Genomic DNA, 13,963 nt, shown 5'->3' with positions numbered 1-13,963 from the left:
ATTTATAAATCAAATTTATATCACCGTCCAACTCCCCCACAAGGAGGGGCTCTGGGTGGCTCACAACCAAACAGTTAAAACCAATAAAAATGTAAATAGTACAGCATAAATACAATTATTATGATCAAATCCAAGCGATGGTGGTATTATTTCAGCCTGTGACCAGATAATATTGGTCAGGTAGGACTAGGGAACCAGCCATTCCCAAAACTGACCATTCCCATCTCCACTCCATGCACAATAACAAAACCAGGTCTTCAGTTTCTTTCTGAAGTTAACCTTCTCTTTCTGTCTGCCCCATCACATCACGGTCTTATCTCAAAAACTTCCATGCATCTGATTTCAACTCTATTTAAATGAGTGGTATTGTTGTTCTCTCTTCCGCTGTGCAACAAATGAGATTTCTCTGTAATGTATTCACACTTGATTTCTCTTGCATATCTTTTATGTATTATTTCCTGGAAGTATTTCTAAAGGAAAAAGAAATGATTCATGTAAAAGGATTAGCCAACCTGGGAATGTTGGTGGAATATTTGTAAGTTTAAAATAAACCTTACCAGGGGGTCAAAGTTTCCTATATATGTTCCAATTTTTTTTTTTTTCTGATTGTCAAGAACTTGCCAAGTATAAGAAAAGGCTCTTCCTCTTCCCCTTTTGTTTGGTTTCCATTTGCATCAAGTGATACAAGAGACAGAACTGCATCCGATTCTCAGAATGAAGAAGTATTTCTGGATCAGGCTCCTTGTTACGCTTTGCATTGCAGTTATTAGAAAGTAGTTCTCCAAGTTAGTTTTCAATCCAACTGGAAATCTACAGTAGGAGTATCAGCGATAGTATTTTTATTTCATATGCAGCAAGGTCTATAGTGCTCTTGTCAAAAGGAAGAAAGCAGAGTCACAGCATAGGGATTTAAGCTTTTCCCCTTTTGTCCGTGTGTGTGCATTGGGTCAACACACGTAGGAAAGCAGTGGAACTTGCGTTGTGTTGGCACAACACTGCTTTTGTCACTTGCTTCCCCTTGATTCTCTGCCCCCCCCCCCAAATACCTCTGTCGGTACACCCTTATATCTCAGTTCAGGACAAGATCTATTCTTCTCCAAAACCACCTCCTTGTGAAGCAGACTGCGCTGAGAGAGGGTGACTGGCCCAAAGTCATCCAGGGAGCTTCCATGGCTAAGAGTAGCCCACCGCCTTCATGACTGCACTATCCTGAGTCTCATAGATATGCACCACATTAAGCCATTGGCCCAAACCAGGACATATGAAGCCTAGACTCTGCCACACAGATGTGGAAAGGCCCATACAGTGCAAAAGCTTGCCTTAAATGGCCATTCGTGGGGAGGGGATGTCTGTGGTACCCCAATATCCATGAAACCTGAATATACATTATGTCATTTGTATACCTACACGGTTATGATAAAAATGCACACAAATGATGTAGCAGGATGCAGACCCAAGAACTGTCCAAACAAATGTCAGAAACAACTGGCTTGTGTGTTATTTGGAGGGTGAAGTTCATTTGAGTCCTTTGCATCCGAAAGCTGTGACATTGAGGTTTCTCTGTATGTTTTTATGCTATTGGCTAAGGTTTGTTAATTAATTTATTTATTAAGCAAATTTATATAGCCACCCATCTCACCAGAAGTGACTCTGGGTGGTGTACAAAAAGATAAAAACAAATATAAAAACAATATTAAAAAATATAAAAACCACATTAATAAATATCATAAAAACCCAGATATAAACCATAGGGGAGGGAGAATAAAAATGGCCCCCTCAACAATGGAGCCAACTAAGCAGGTCTCCGGTTCCCTGGGACCCCCATTCCTGGTGACATAACCAGGTCTTGAGGACCTTCTGGAGTAGCAAAAGGGATGGCGCTAAATCTAATCTTGGGAGGAAGGATATTCCATAAGGCGGGCGCCCCAGCAGAGAAGGCATGTCTCCTGGGACCCAACAAATGCAGGTCCCTGGCCGATGGTACCCGCAACATGCCTTCTCTGTGAGATCGGATGGTGTGGGCTGAAATAACTGGGGAGAGGCAGTCCCTCAAGATAGCCCACTCCCATGCCATGAAAGGCTTTAAAGGTTAAAACCAGCACCGTGAATTGGACCCGGAAGCAGACTGGCAGCCAATGCAGCTCATGGAGCAGAGGTGTTACATGTGCTCTTCTCGGAGTGTACATAACTGCCCGTGCTGCCGCATTCTGTACCAGCTGAAGCTTCCAGATACTCTTCAAGGGCAGCCCCACTGCTGTAGTCCAATATGGAGGTGACTAGGGCATGAGTGATTGTGAGGTTGTGATAAACTGTAAGGTTGTGATACCTGTGTGGATTGAATGCCCAATTTAACTGGAAAAAATCATTTTACTTGCCAGGGAGGAAATATATCACTATTTCAGTGATATATTGGCTAAAGCAATCTTACAGAGAAAATGGCTGAAGCAGACCTTTTTGGGATCACAAGTCTTTTCCAACTCCCTACTTACTTTATTAAGAAGGCATAGGACCTCCTTTTATCAGTCCCAGATTTCCTTATATTTCGATTTAATAGGTGATTCCAGATTTTAACCCTGTGTGAGAGGAGAACTTCTTGCTGTCCATGTATTCCAGACCATACATGATTTTATATACATCCATTGTGTCTCATCTCATGTACCCCAGGGCTATCATCTTTTCTTGTAGGAGAGATGCTCTAGTTCCCTGATTATTTTGGTTACTTTTATTTTTTGCACCTCTACAATAACTTTTTTGAAATGTGATGACCAGATGTGGATTAAAATTCTGTTAGTGTTCTAGGCTGAATGGTGGCACTCAAATTGATACCCTTCCAACACTGATGTACATATTTCAGACCCTTCCTGTAAACATATCACATAAAAATTTCTCAAGCAGACAGAAATGGAATTAATTAATTAAGCCAATGTATTATATTTGAAATTACATTTTCAAGGAGCACATTAGCTCACAACTTTCCTTTTAGTTTGGAAGACTTAGCAAAACACTGACAGTGTCCATTATTTTAACATATTTGCTTTCTTTTCTTTTTTAAAGGAGTCTTGTAGAATGTACTAAATTAATATGAAGCAGAAGGATTTTGAGGTTAGGGTGGGTATGTCCCCCTTAATCTCCCCAATAGTACATTTTTGGTTTTATAATCAAGACAGGACAGTAGAATTTTAGCATGGAAAGAAAAAGGATTAGAAGAAAAAGAGATTTCTCTAAAAATTCCACCCTTCATATTATGACAGAGAGAGTGAGAGTACAACACTTAGGCTAAATAATACTCCAATTACAGCATCAGCCGAACACATTGGTACAAAGCAGATAGTAATAAATTTAGCTAAACTCTTGCCTTTCATACTTTGAGAACTTAATTATTACTCTTTCTTAAGAACAGGGGTGTCAATGGAGGGAGGGAGGGGGGAGAGGAGTCCAAAAAGTGAAGTTGGTGGTGCTGACCTGGCTCATTTTCTATGCATGTCACTTGTGCAGATCTTCAGTCATGTGGTTGTGGCTGCCATCCTTAATTATTTTATACACACACACACACACGGTGGGTATCTCTGCTTTAGAACTTAATGCCATGGTTTCTGAGATCTATAAAGGTTAGAAATACAAACAGATAATTTTACTTGAAAAAAAGTGTGGGAAATCTGGATAGGCATCTAGATAATATTATATGGGCTGTCTTTATGATAGCTAAAAAGAATTCTTTCAACTTGAGTACAAGAGTTGTTTCTTAAGTTTTTTTATTATTGCCGTTTAACCCAAATAATATTATATATGTCACATAAATATCCAGGATTTGTGAGAGATCTACAAGAGACATTTTTTTCACTTCTGGCGTACATGTGATTAACGTTTCAAAATTTGGGGAGGATGTTTTTGATTAAATAAGCCTTGTGACTACACAAAAGACTGAATACACTCCAAGGTTAAATTTGCTGCATATATTCAGTGATCAGAATGAAAAACAGCAAACTATGAAAGGGGTTATATTCTTTCTGATGTTAGCTAAACAAATTATTGCTCAGCATTGGACATCGCTGGGTAATCTTTCAGTTCAAATGTAGCTGGAGAAGAACTACTTGAAAAGTTTTTTTAAATGCTGGAGAAACAAAATGGAGAAATATATCTTTATAAAAATGGTGTGATTTTGTTAAGTGAGCAATAAACTCTTTAAAGATTATCAGGATTTGTAGAAAAAATGACAGATTTCTACTGAATATGAAACAGATGTATAAACAACATTATACTGGATGTATAAATATAGTCTCCACAATGATATAAAACTAATCATCCTCCTCCTCCATTGGGGGATACCATCTTGAATGAATATATAAAAATTCCCCTCTTATCCCTATGGGTGGTACATGTCTTCCTCAGTCTCGGCTCCTCTACCAGGGGCCTGGGAGTTTGAGGGTTCTGCACAGTATCTTAGCTGTTCCTAGCACTGCACTCTTCTGCACAGAGAACTCTGATGTTGTTCCTGGGATCTGTTGGAGCCATTCTCCCAGCTTAGGAGTCACGGCCCCAAGTGCTCCTACCACCACTGGGACCACTTTGGCCTTGACTTTCCACATCCTCTCTATTTCCTCTTTCAGGCCCTGGTACTTCTCCAGCTTCTCATGCTCCTTCTTCCTGATGTTGCTGTCACTTGGCACTGCTACATCTATCACTACCGCTGTCTTCTGGTCTTTGTCTACTACCATGATATCTGGTTGATTGGCCAGTACCTGCCTGTCTGTCTGGATCTGGAAGTCCCACAGGATTTTAGCCCTGTTTTCTCCATGACCTTCTGTGGAATTTCCCATCTGGACTTGGGAGAGTCTAGCTCATACGCTGTGCAGATGTTCCTGTACAATGCCAACTACTTGGTGTGCTGTTCAGTATATGCTGTCCTGCCTGCATCTAACACCCTACCACTATGTGTTGGACTGTCTCTGAGGCCTCTTTGCACAATCTGCACCTTGGGTCCTGTCTAGTGTGGTAGACCCCTGCTTCTATGGATCTGGTGCTTAGTGCTTGTTCTTGTGCTGCTATGATTAGTGCCTCAGTGCTGCCTTTTAGTCCACCCCTTCCAACCATTGATAGGATTTCCCAGTGTCAGCCACCTCAGCTATCTGTTGATGGTACATCCCGAGCAGGGGCTTGTCTTGCCATGGTATTTCCTCCGCTTGAACTTCCTCCCATGTCTGCTGCTGCCTGAGGCATTCTCTCAGCAGCTCAACTTTGGGTGCCATCTTACTGATGTATTCCTGGATACTCTGGGTTTCATCCAGGACAGTGGCTTTGACATTCATCAGACCCCGCCTGCCCTCTTTGCGGCTGGTGTACAGTCTCTGGGTGTTGGACTTGGGGTGGAAACTTCCGTACATTGTGAGGAGCTTCCGGGTCTTCACATCGGCATCCTCCATGTCTTCCTTTGGCCAGCTCACTATACCAGTAAGGTATCTGATGACTGGCAGGGCATACATGTTGATGGCATGGATCTTGTTCTTCCCATTGAGCTGGCTCTTCAGGACCTGTCTTATCCTTTGGTGGTACTTGGATGTTGCTGTCTTCCTTGCCTCCTCATCATGGTTCCCATGTGACTGTGGGACACCAAGGTATTTATAGCTGGTCTCTATGTCTGCTATGTGGCCCACTGGTAGTTCCACTCCATCGGTCTTAACTACCTTCCCTCTCTTTACTATCATCCTGCCATGCTTCTCCAGTCCGAATGACATCCCAGTGTCCTTGCTGTAGATCTGTGTCAGGTGGATCAGTGAGTCAGGTGGATCAGTGGATCAGTTGCTGTAGATCTGTGTCAGGTGGATCAGTTCACTCTTAGCATACAGCTTGATGTCATCCATGTAGAGGAGGTGGCTGATGGTGATTCCACTCTTGAACTTGTACCCATATCCAGACCTTGTGATTATCTGGCTGAGGGGGTTTAAGCCTATGCAGAACAGCAGTGGGGACAGTGTATCACCTTGGTATATGCCACGTTTGATGGCCACTTGTGCGAGCTGTCTTGAGTTGACTTCCAGTGTTGTCTTCCACAGTCCCATTGAGTTCTTGAGGAAGGTCCTTAGTGTCCTGTTGACTTTGTATAGCACCAGGCATCACAGATCCATGTGTGCGGCACTGAGTCATAGGCTTTCCTGTAGTCAATCCAGGCTGTGCTCAGATTGGTCTGCCTCGGGCGACTGCTCTATCTATGAGTAACTGGTGTTTTGAGCCTCTGGTGTTGTTCCCAATGCCCTTCTGGGCTGTGCTCATGTACTGGCCCATTTGGTCTTGTAGCTTGGCAGCTAGGATGCCTGATAGAACTTTCCATGTTGTGGGGAGGCAGGTTATTGGCCGGTAGTTGGACGGTGCTGTTCCTTTGTGAGGGTCTTTCATGATCAGCACTGTCCTTCCTTGTGTTAGGCAGTCTGGGTGGGAGCCTGCTGCTAGCAGTTGGTTTATCTGTGCTGCTAGGCGTTCATGCACTGCTGTTAGTTTCTTTAGCCAGTAGGTGTGGATCATGTCCAGGCCAGGTGCTGTCCAGCTTTTCATGTCCTTGACCCGCTGTTGGATGTCTGCTACTGTGATGGCGACTGGTTCCTGTTCTGGGAGATTGCTGTGGTCTGCTCTCAGGCCCTGCAGCCACTTTGCACTATATGCAAAATATATATAGTATATATATATTCAAATTGACAGGCTAATAACATCATGTCATTGCCTCTATTTGAGTTCATCTCATTCTCCTCCTGAAGAGGCAGTTCAAACTCAGGCACCAGCCCAACATACACTGGAGTGGAGGCAAAAGCAAATAATCATTTCTGTTTCTCTGAAATTTCCCTGTCCTCTTTAAGCACCCCCTTAGTGCTTCAGTTGCCTAGTGGCCTAACGGTCTCGTTTGGTTTCCTGTTTAGAATATATGTAAGTAATCGTTATTATTCACCTTGATATGCTTTGCCACTCCTTTGCATAACAACAACAATGTATGTTCTGTTGATTGCTTGGAGTCTTCCAAGTCTTTCACTGTTTAAAGAAAATCTTCTTGCTGCTAAAGGGTTCTCTGACCTTGTTCACTCACCATGAGGACTTCATTGTGGACTGTCCTGGTCCTGGGAGGATAGAGTTAACTTCTGTCAGGGTTGTTTTGAAGAATCTCCAAGCTCTCTGGAGAAATGTGATCCTCTTGATTTCCTTCCAGCTTTCTTTTTGCCAGCTTCTTTCTTAACTGAATTCTGTTGGGTTTTTTTCCCCAGTCAAATGTGACACCGTGTTGGACTTTTTTGTCAGTAATTTACATGTATTATGATCACCTTTAATAAATCAAATGATCAGTGGATATTGGACTTACCACAGATGGGTTTAATGGATACTTGGGATTAAGTCTTCAATTACATTACAATGAGATGTTATAGTAGGAAAGTCGTGTTAGCCTAGGTGACAAAAAAAATCAGGAGTCTGACAGCACCTTTTCCAAATAAATAGATAAATAATTAAAGTGTGTTAGTTGAAAAAGGTGCTGTCGGACTCCTTCTGATTTATTGCCTCTAACTGGCTACTTAACAAGCTTCTAAGACAAAGACAATCATTTAACAGTTTAGCCTTATCACAAATGCCTGATTCTGTGAAAAGAGAAAAGGACCCTAATGTGATGTTCTTCCTGGACATTTTTATGGAGAAATAAATAAGATCTTATCAAGGAACAAAGGCAAATTGGAAGTTCTCTTCTAAGGCTACCAAGATACTGGATTATGGCAAGGACAACAAGAGGCTTGGGTTCTTATTTTACTTGAGATAATGTCCCTTTCATCTATTTTGTTTGATTTTTTTGATATGTAGGCTATTTGGAAGCTTTTGACAGGGAAGTAGTCCCCTTTTCTTGAAGACAGAATACAACTTGTGGTGGGAAAAAAATGTGAACAAACTCCATGGACAATTCTTCAGTGTTTGTTTCATACAGGTTGCAACTTGAACTGCGTCAGCTATTCTGTGGAGAAAAATAAGAACATGAAAAATGTATTCTGAGCTTCCCCAGTGCCAGATGCTGCCTGGAAGTGAATCAGTTTTTCAAACTGGCAAAAGAACAACAGTGAACACAAGAGAGAGATCAAAGTATTGAGAAATAATTTGAGGAAATGAGGTTGAGGGGAGGTGCAAAGAAGTAGATCTTGAAGGAGCGTTAGAATGAGTCTTGAGGAAAACAAAGGAATAAATTATTATCCTTTATTTTGGGACTGAGTTTACTGATCTACCCCAGTTTGATTTTTCTTTAGTTTTATTACTCAAATTCAACTTCATGAAAGTTCCTTCCTTCCTTCCTTTCTTTTGTTCCTGTGTTTCCTAGACAGCTTAACTGTGAAGGGTATACAATTTGGTGTCCTTCAGACATTTTGGAACTCCAGTTTCCATCAGCCCCCAGCACCATGGTGAATGATAAGGCATGGTGTGGAACTGCCATTCAAAACTTACTCAGAGGCATCCATGATGTGTGTGCATGCGTGCGTGTGTGTGTGTGTGTGTTAAAATGTCAAGATGGCAGCCATGACTGTGCTATTGATTATTAGAACTTTTCAACTCCAGAGTACTTAAAATATATCCAACCCATGATATCTAATTAACTGCACCAACATTTTAGAAAAATATCAATTTAACCTCATATAAAGAGTGGAACAATAAAACTGGGCAAATAATACACTTAGTGAAAATCAGTGAGACAGGTTTAGAGCATGTAGGCAGGAAAACGGAAGATTCTGCAATCAAGGGAATCCATGTCTGAAATACCAAAAAGTAAGTGATAATGTGGAAATTACCTATCTTTGTCTGAAGACTGACGACTTCAGAGCCTCCAGGGAATCCATTGTTTTAGTAATTAAGTGTTCTTTCAGTTGGAGATACTTTTTTCCCAGAGTTAGGCAATAAAATGAATAGGGTGGAGTGACGACTTTATGAAGTAATGTCTTTTGTCTGGCGTGGCGTCTAAATTTAAATAGAAAGATGTACGTTGAGAAATACAGCAGAGTTAATTTAAGGAAATAAAGATCACAGAGGAGACAGAAATTAGCCCCTCTCTAATCCTTTTTCCTCTCCAGTATCCTGATACTGGAGGTACCTTATTTATAGCAGCTCAGAAACTCAGAGTGGTGCTGGGGCATCCACAGGGGGATTAAAAAAGCCAAGATGGTGACCCTAACTACTATGTGATTAAAGCTCTCCCCCCTTTTAAATGTGTGTTGTGGTGGTTGTGCTTGCCATCTTGACTTTTTAAATCCCTTTTGGGGACTTTTATGTATGCTTATCTTTTCTAACATAATTTACTCTTGGATATTTTTTCTATAGCATTTACATTGGATCTTGAAACTGAAAATATCTGTAGAACTACATCTACTTTAATAATCTATCTGGAAATTCTTCTGTGCAGAACAGAATCACTCTTATTCTGAAATAAGCAGACTTGTTTTACTAACTGTAAAGCAAGCAGCTTAATGAAACACTGGATCTCCTCTCCAACCACTATGAATTCTAGCCATCAGGTTCTCTCTGGTTTCTGAAATTTCATCAGAGGTTGGCTGCCCAGAATTTTTCAAGTACACTGATGCAGACTTGTTCTGGCTGCAGTCAAACGAAAGCTTTGGCGTACATGAATAATAGGGTAATACAAATGGTAGGAATATAATTGTGAAAAAATATCTGTGCAGTCTACATTATATGGTACGGAGGGACACAATTTCAGATGTGCAGGGAAAATAGGTGTGTGCATAAATGGACATGTATATGCCTATCTGGGGAATTCTGGGAGTTGAAGTCCACACATCTTAAAGTTGCCAAGGTTGAGAAACACTGCTCTAATCAATGAAGCATGCTGGGTTATGACCACAGCAAGAACTGTTGGGAGAAGCAGGAAAACAGTACTTTAAAGCTGAAATGACTAAAGAGAATAAAGATCACAGAGGAGACAGAAATTAGCCCCTCTCTAATCCTTTTTCCTCTCCAGTATCCTGATATTGGAGGTACCTTATTTATAGCAGCTCAGAAACTCAGAGTGGTGCTAGGGCATCCACAGAGGGATTAAAAAAGCCAAGATGGTGACCCTAACTACTATGTGATTAAAGCTTCATCAGGTTTGGACTGCAGATGAGATGGAGACAACATCGTGAGGGCAGGGCATAAAAATGGTTAAAGGACTAAGTTCATGCCACAGTTAAGGGACATGAGAATGAGCTCCTTATCTTGTCAGCTACTGCGGCAGGAAAGATGTCTGATTTACAGCTGGATGTCTCTATAGCCTAATTGTAGCTAGTTTGACTTGCTTTTTTTTTTTAATTGCATATTGGAATAACAGCATTTTTGGTGATTTTGGGGGCCAGCTATATGAGATACCAGAAATGTTGGGGAAGGGTCTCTTTCTTAGAGTTGGAGTCTTCAATGGGGTATTCAGAACTCCAGTTTGCTGTGGACACTTCTCTTGGCACACATCAAACTCCTTGCCCCACCTGGCATTTTAGAAATTACAACATATTTTTATATTGTCAAGTACAAAAAGGTGGATATTTTTAATAAATGCAAAGCAAAGAACCAACTTCCAACATCATCTTCATTTCCAAGAATCCTCTGAAACCCAAATAGGCCTCATGAAAACAAACATGATGGGGGCTGCCTCCAACTGCTTTGTTGGACATGTACCTGTGGTCTAGACCAGGGTTTCTCAACCTTAGCAACTTTAAGATGGGTGGACTTCAACTCCCAGAATTCCCTAGCCAGCATGGGAGGCTGTCTGGGGAATTCTGGGAGTTGAAGTCCACCCATCTTAAAGTTGCTAAGATTGAGAAACCCTGGTCTAGAAATTAGACAAGGGACAGCACAGAATATTCTGCAGTGATGGAGGGGCCAGAGGGAACTCAAGTAACCATCCTGGTAAGTTTTCAAGTAGGTATATATTCTGCCTGGAAGCCATTTTGTGAGTTGGCAAGACATTTTGGGAGGGTATGCACAATGCTCACAAAATCCAAGGGTCCCCATGAGTCTCCCAACTTTGGCCTGGAATCGCCCCTGTATATATCTCACACAGGTTGAATTCTGTTGTGTCAGAAATTGTGAATCAGTCAGAAAGACAATTAATGCTGAAGAATGAAGACACGGCGATTGAAACACGATGGAAGATGTCTGCTAGCCCTCCCTCCTTCCAAATGGATCGCCCAAGTTTTCCTTGAGGAAGTTGCTAAGGCCCCATAAATTTGGCAGTTTTTCTCTTCCCTGGAAGGCTTCTCCCCTGCTAAGTAGTAATCTCTTGATTCAAACGGGAACAGGAAATGAAAGTTGGCCACACAGGGTGCTTCTCTTGAAGATGCCAAACTGCTGAGTCTGCCTGGAACACAACAGCTTCATGTGAAAAATAAAAACATTATTAAAATGGCCTTTGCGCTCCCCCATCTATTTTCTGCAGCTGGCCATGAAAAAGCTTTTGTTCAGCTCTTGGAAGCATCCTATGTGTGTTCCAGTTTTTAGAGCAAGGACAGCATTGCAAAGCATTTCAGACATCTACAGAAGTCAGCAGTTTCTCCAGTAAAATGAAGGGCCAGGTAATAAAGAGCCCCACATAGCACATTTGACTTGGTCTATACTTGGCAGCTTAATAAAGAAGAGAAGTGAATGCAAGTTGTAAATTCAGTACTGAAAGTTCTGTTCCTGATTTTTGCTTTGCATTAGCATATTTATTTTATTTATTAAATTTTTCAACTGCCCATCCGCCCAATGGGGGAACTCTGGGCGATTCACAATAAACATTAGAACATAAATATATAAACACATAAAACCATAAATTAAAATATATTCATGCATGCAGATCAACATTTGATCCTGCTGTAATCAAATGATCATTCAACCTGCTTGCATGAAACAGTCTAAAGGGGGCTTCAACATGTGGATTATATTTTGACTCAATTGTGTAATGCAAATATACAAGGACAAGGGATAGATGTCCTGGTAGAGAACATATCAGAGAGAGAATTTAAATGGGCTCTGCCCCATTTTCCAATTCAGTCTTCTTGTAGTATTTAAGATACTCTACAGCTAATCAACAGACCTGAATAATAAATATATAACTAGGTAGCACGAAATGCTTATAAGAGGGTCCATCAAATGACTAGAGCTGTCATCAGAATCTAACAGTTACAGGCACATACATTGGTCCCCTTAGAACAGTGTTCCTCAACGTTGGCAGCTTGAAGATGTGTGGACTTCAACTCTCAGAATTCTGAGAGTTGAAGTCCACACATCAAGCTGCCAACATTGAGGAACACTGCCTTAGAAAACAAAGTCTCAGTGCCTCATATCCCAAGCAGCATAGACATCTGTTTCAAGCTATGATGATACCAACATGAGCTTTTATTTAAAACCCTCACAAAGCAATTGGGGAAATAAAAATTGCAACAATTTGCTAGGGTGCCATATTGGGAGATTGTAGAAGATCAATATGGTGGTTAGATTCAGCTGCTACTTAGACAGCTCAGTGTTTGGCTGTTGCTGATCATTCCCAGTTACGTTTGTCAGAGTGGTTAATGAAGGAAGGGTCTAGTAGATGAACTTTACCCAGATCCACCTCAAGCCTGCAACCTATGAATCCAGAAATTCCTCAACTTGATAGTGCTGTGATTAATTAACTTGTGCAGCCCCTATGAATAAAAGTAACGACTACAGTGGGGTATACATTTGACAAACAACTAAAAATAATACAATCTTGCAACTTTAGAAAACAAAACCTTTTACTGGAAATAGCAACGCCATCAAATTCAGAGCCATATTTTTAATAGAAGGACGAGCTTGCTTAGTTTTGCATAATTCCTTGAAAACTGGGTTTTATTTTAGTGACATTGACCCCCATTTATTCTGGATGGCTATTTGCTTTTCTGAGTTGCTGCCAGCTCGTCTAATCAAAGCAAAATCTGCCAGCAATCCAGCCTTGGGTATATACACCTTGAGGTGTGAGTACAATTTGCTAGCCCGATACCACCTTGTGGCTCTACCTTAGGTCCAAGATCCATAGCTGAGTCACTTCAGATGGCAAACAAGTCCTTTTATTCACCAGAAGACAGCCAAGCACACACAACAACCAGAGTGCATGCAAAAGCAGAAAGCCCCCCCAACAGGGACGCAGCCAATATATATAACATAAATTAGGATTATTAAGGGCAGTTATCTAACAAGCATCTGGTGATTAACATATCTCCTTAAAGACATAATGCTCTTATGCCACATTTACCCTTTTGGGAAGTACTTCAATAGGGCTAATTAACTTTTTAAAAATTAAGCGATTATATGTGTGTGGGTATATACATTACCCATTTCATAATCCTGAAACCTCAACAGGCAGCTTCCCCAGTCACTGTGCTTTGTGTCTATGCAGGGACTAGATGAGTTGTTTGCACTCAGAGTAAATGTTCTGCATGTGGTGTACTTTGGTTCAAGTCCTCTTTGCCTCTCCCAAAGTTAGCACAAAAGGCAATGGCCTCTGTAGTCTGAGTCTTGCCACTGTAGGGCCATCTGTCCAAAGACATCTTCAGTTCCTCCAGGATCTCCTACCCTGTCAAGCCTCTACCACTTCAGATCAAGGCTCATTGTCCTTTTGGAGTCTAATTGTGAGAGAGAATTTGTTGCAGTCCTCCTTTTGGCAAAGTTGCAACCAAACTAGAAATGAATGTCATCCCTTTGGAATCCCAGGAACCAAACCAGTTGTAGTTGTGGAGAGAGTAGTTCTCAACAACCTTCCCATTAACAGCTGTGACGGAGCAAACATATACTGTCACTTGGTGTACTCCTCAAATGAAGCGATACAAGTTGTGGATCTGTGCCATCTAGAAGAGCTTTTGTTTGGCATCTCTTTCCTGTTTGAACCATCTTCTCTGCTTACCCATTGGACTGTGGATAGATAGGACTATAATGGATTGCCTCTGTGCCCCATCTGTGTATAAATGGGGCATAG

The 13,963-nt window shown here is 41.3% G+C and overlaps 2 long non-coding RNA genes across 3 annotated transcripts in view; both read right to left on the bottom strand.

Annotated features, from left to right (window-relative positions):
- Window positions 1-26: 26 nt before the first annotated feature.
- Window positions 27-4,744, bottom strand: LOC112542424 (uncharacterized). Its single transcript, XR_003086185.2, has 3 exons — window positions 3,463-4,744; window positions 558-810; window positions 27-470 (listed from the first exon to the last, which is right to left on the bottom strand). It is a non-coding gene; the product is annotated as an uncharacterized LOC112542424 (long non-coding RNA).
- A 183-nt stretch (window positions 4,745-4,927) lies between these two features.
- LOC112542487 (uncharacterized) overlaps window positions 4,928-13,963 on the bottom strand; it is a 30,195-nt gene continuing 21,159 nt past the window's right edge. For both annotated transcript variants that reach the window (XR_003086230.2, XR_015795617.1), the window contains exons 2-3: window positions 8,799-8,964; window positions 4,928-7,975 (exon numbers count right to left, since the gene is read on the bottom strand). This is a non-coding gene — a long non-coding RNA (uncharacterized LOC112542487). The remainder of the gene's footprint in view (window positions 7,976-8,798; window positions 8,965-13,963) is intronic.

The sequence above is a fragment of the Python bivittatus genome, unplaced genomic scaffold (genome assembly GCF_059951505.1).
Source record: "Python bivittatus isolate LINGU-HERP-01145 unplaced genomic scaffold, Pbiv_v1 ctg000220_np1212, whole genome shotgun sequence".
In the NCBI taxonomy this organism is placed as follows: domain Eukaryota; kingdom Metazoa; phylum Chordata; class Lepidosauria; order Squamata; family Pythonidae; genus Python; species Python bivittatus.
The sequence above is the reverse complement of the archived record's forward strand: the minus strand, read 5'-3'. Positions and strand labels throughout refer to the sequence as shown.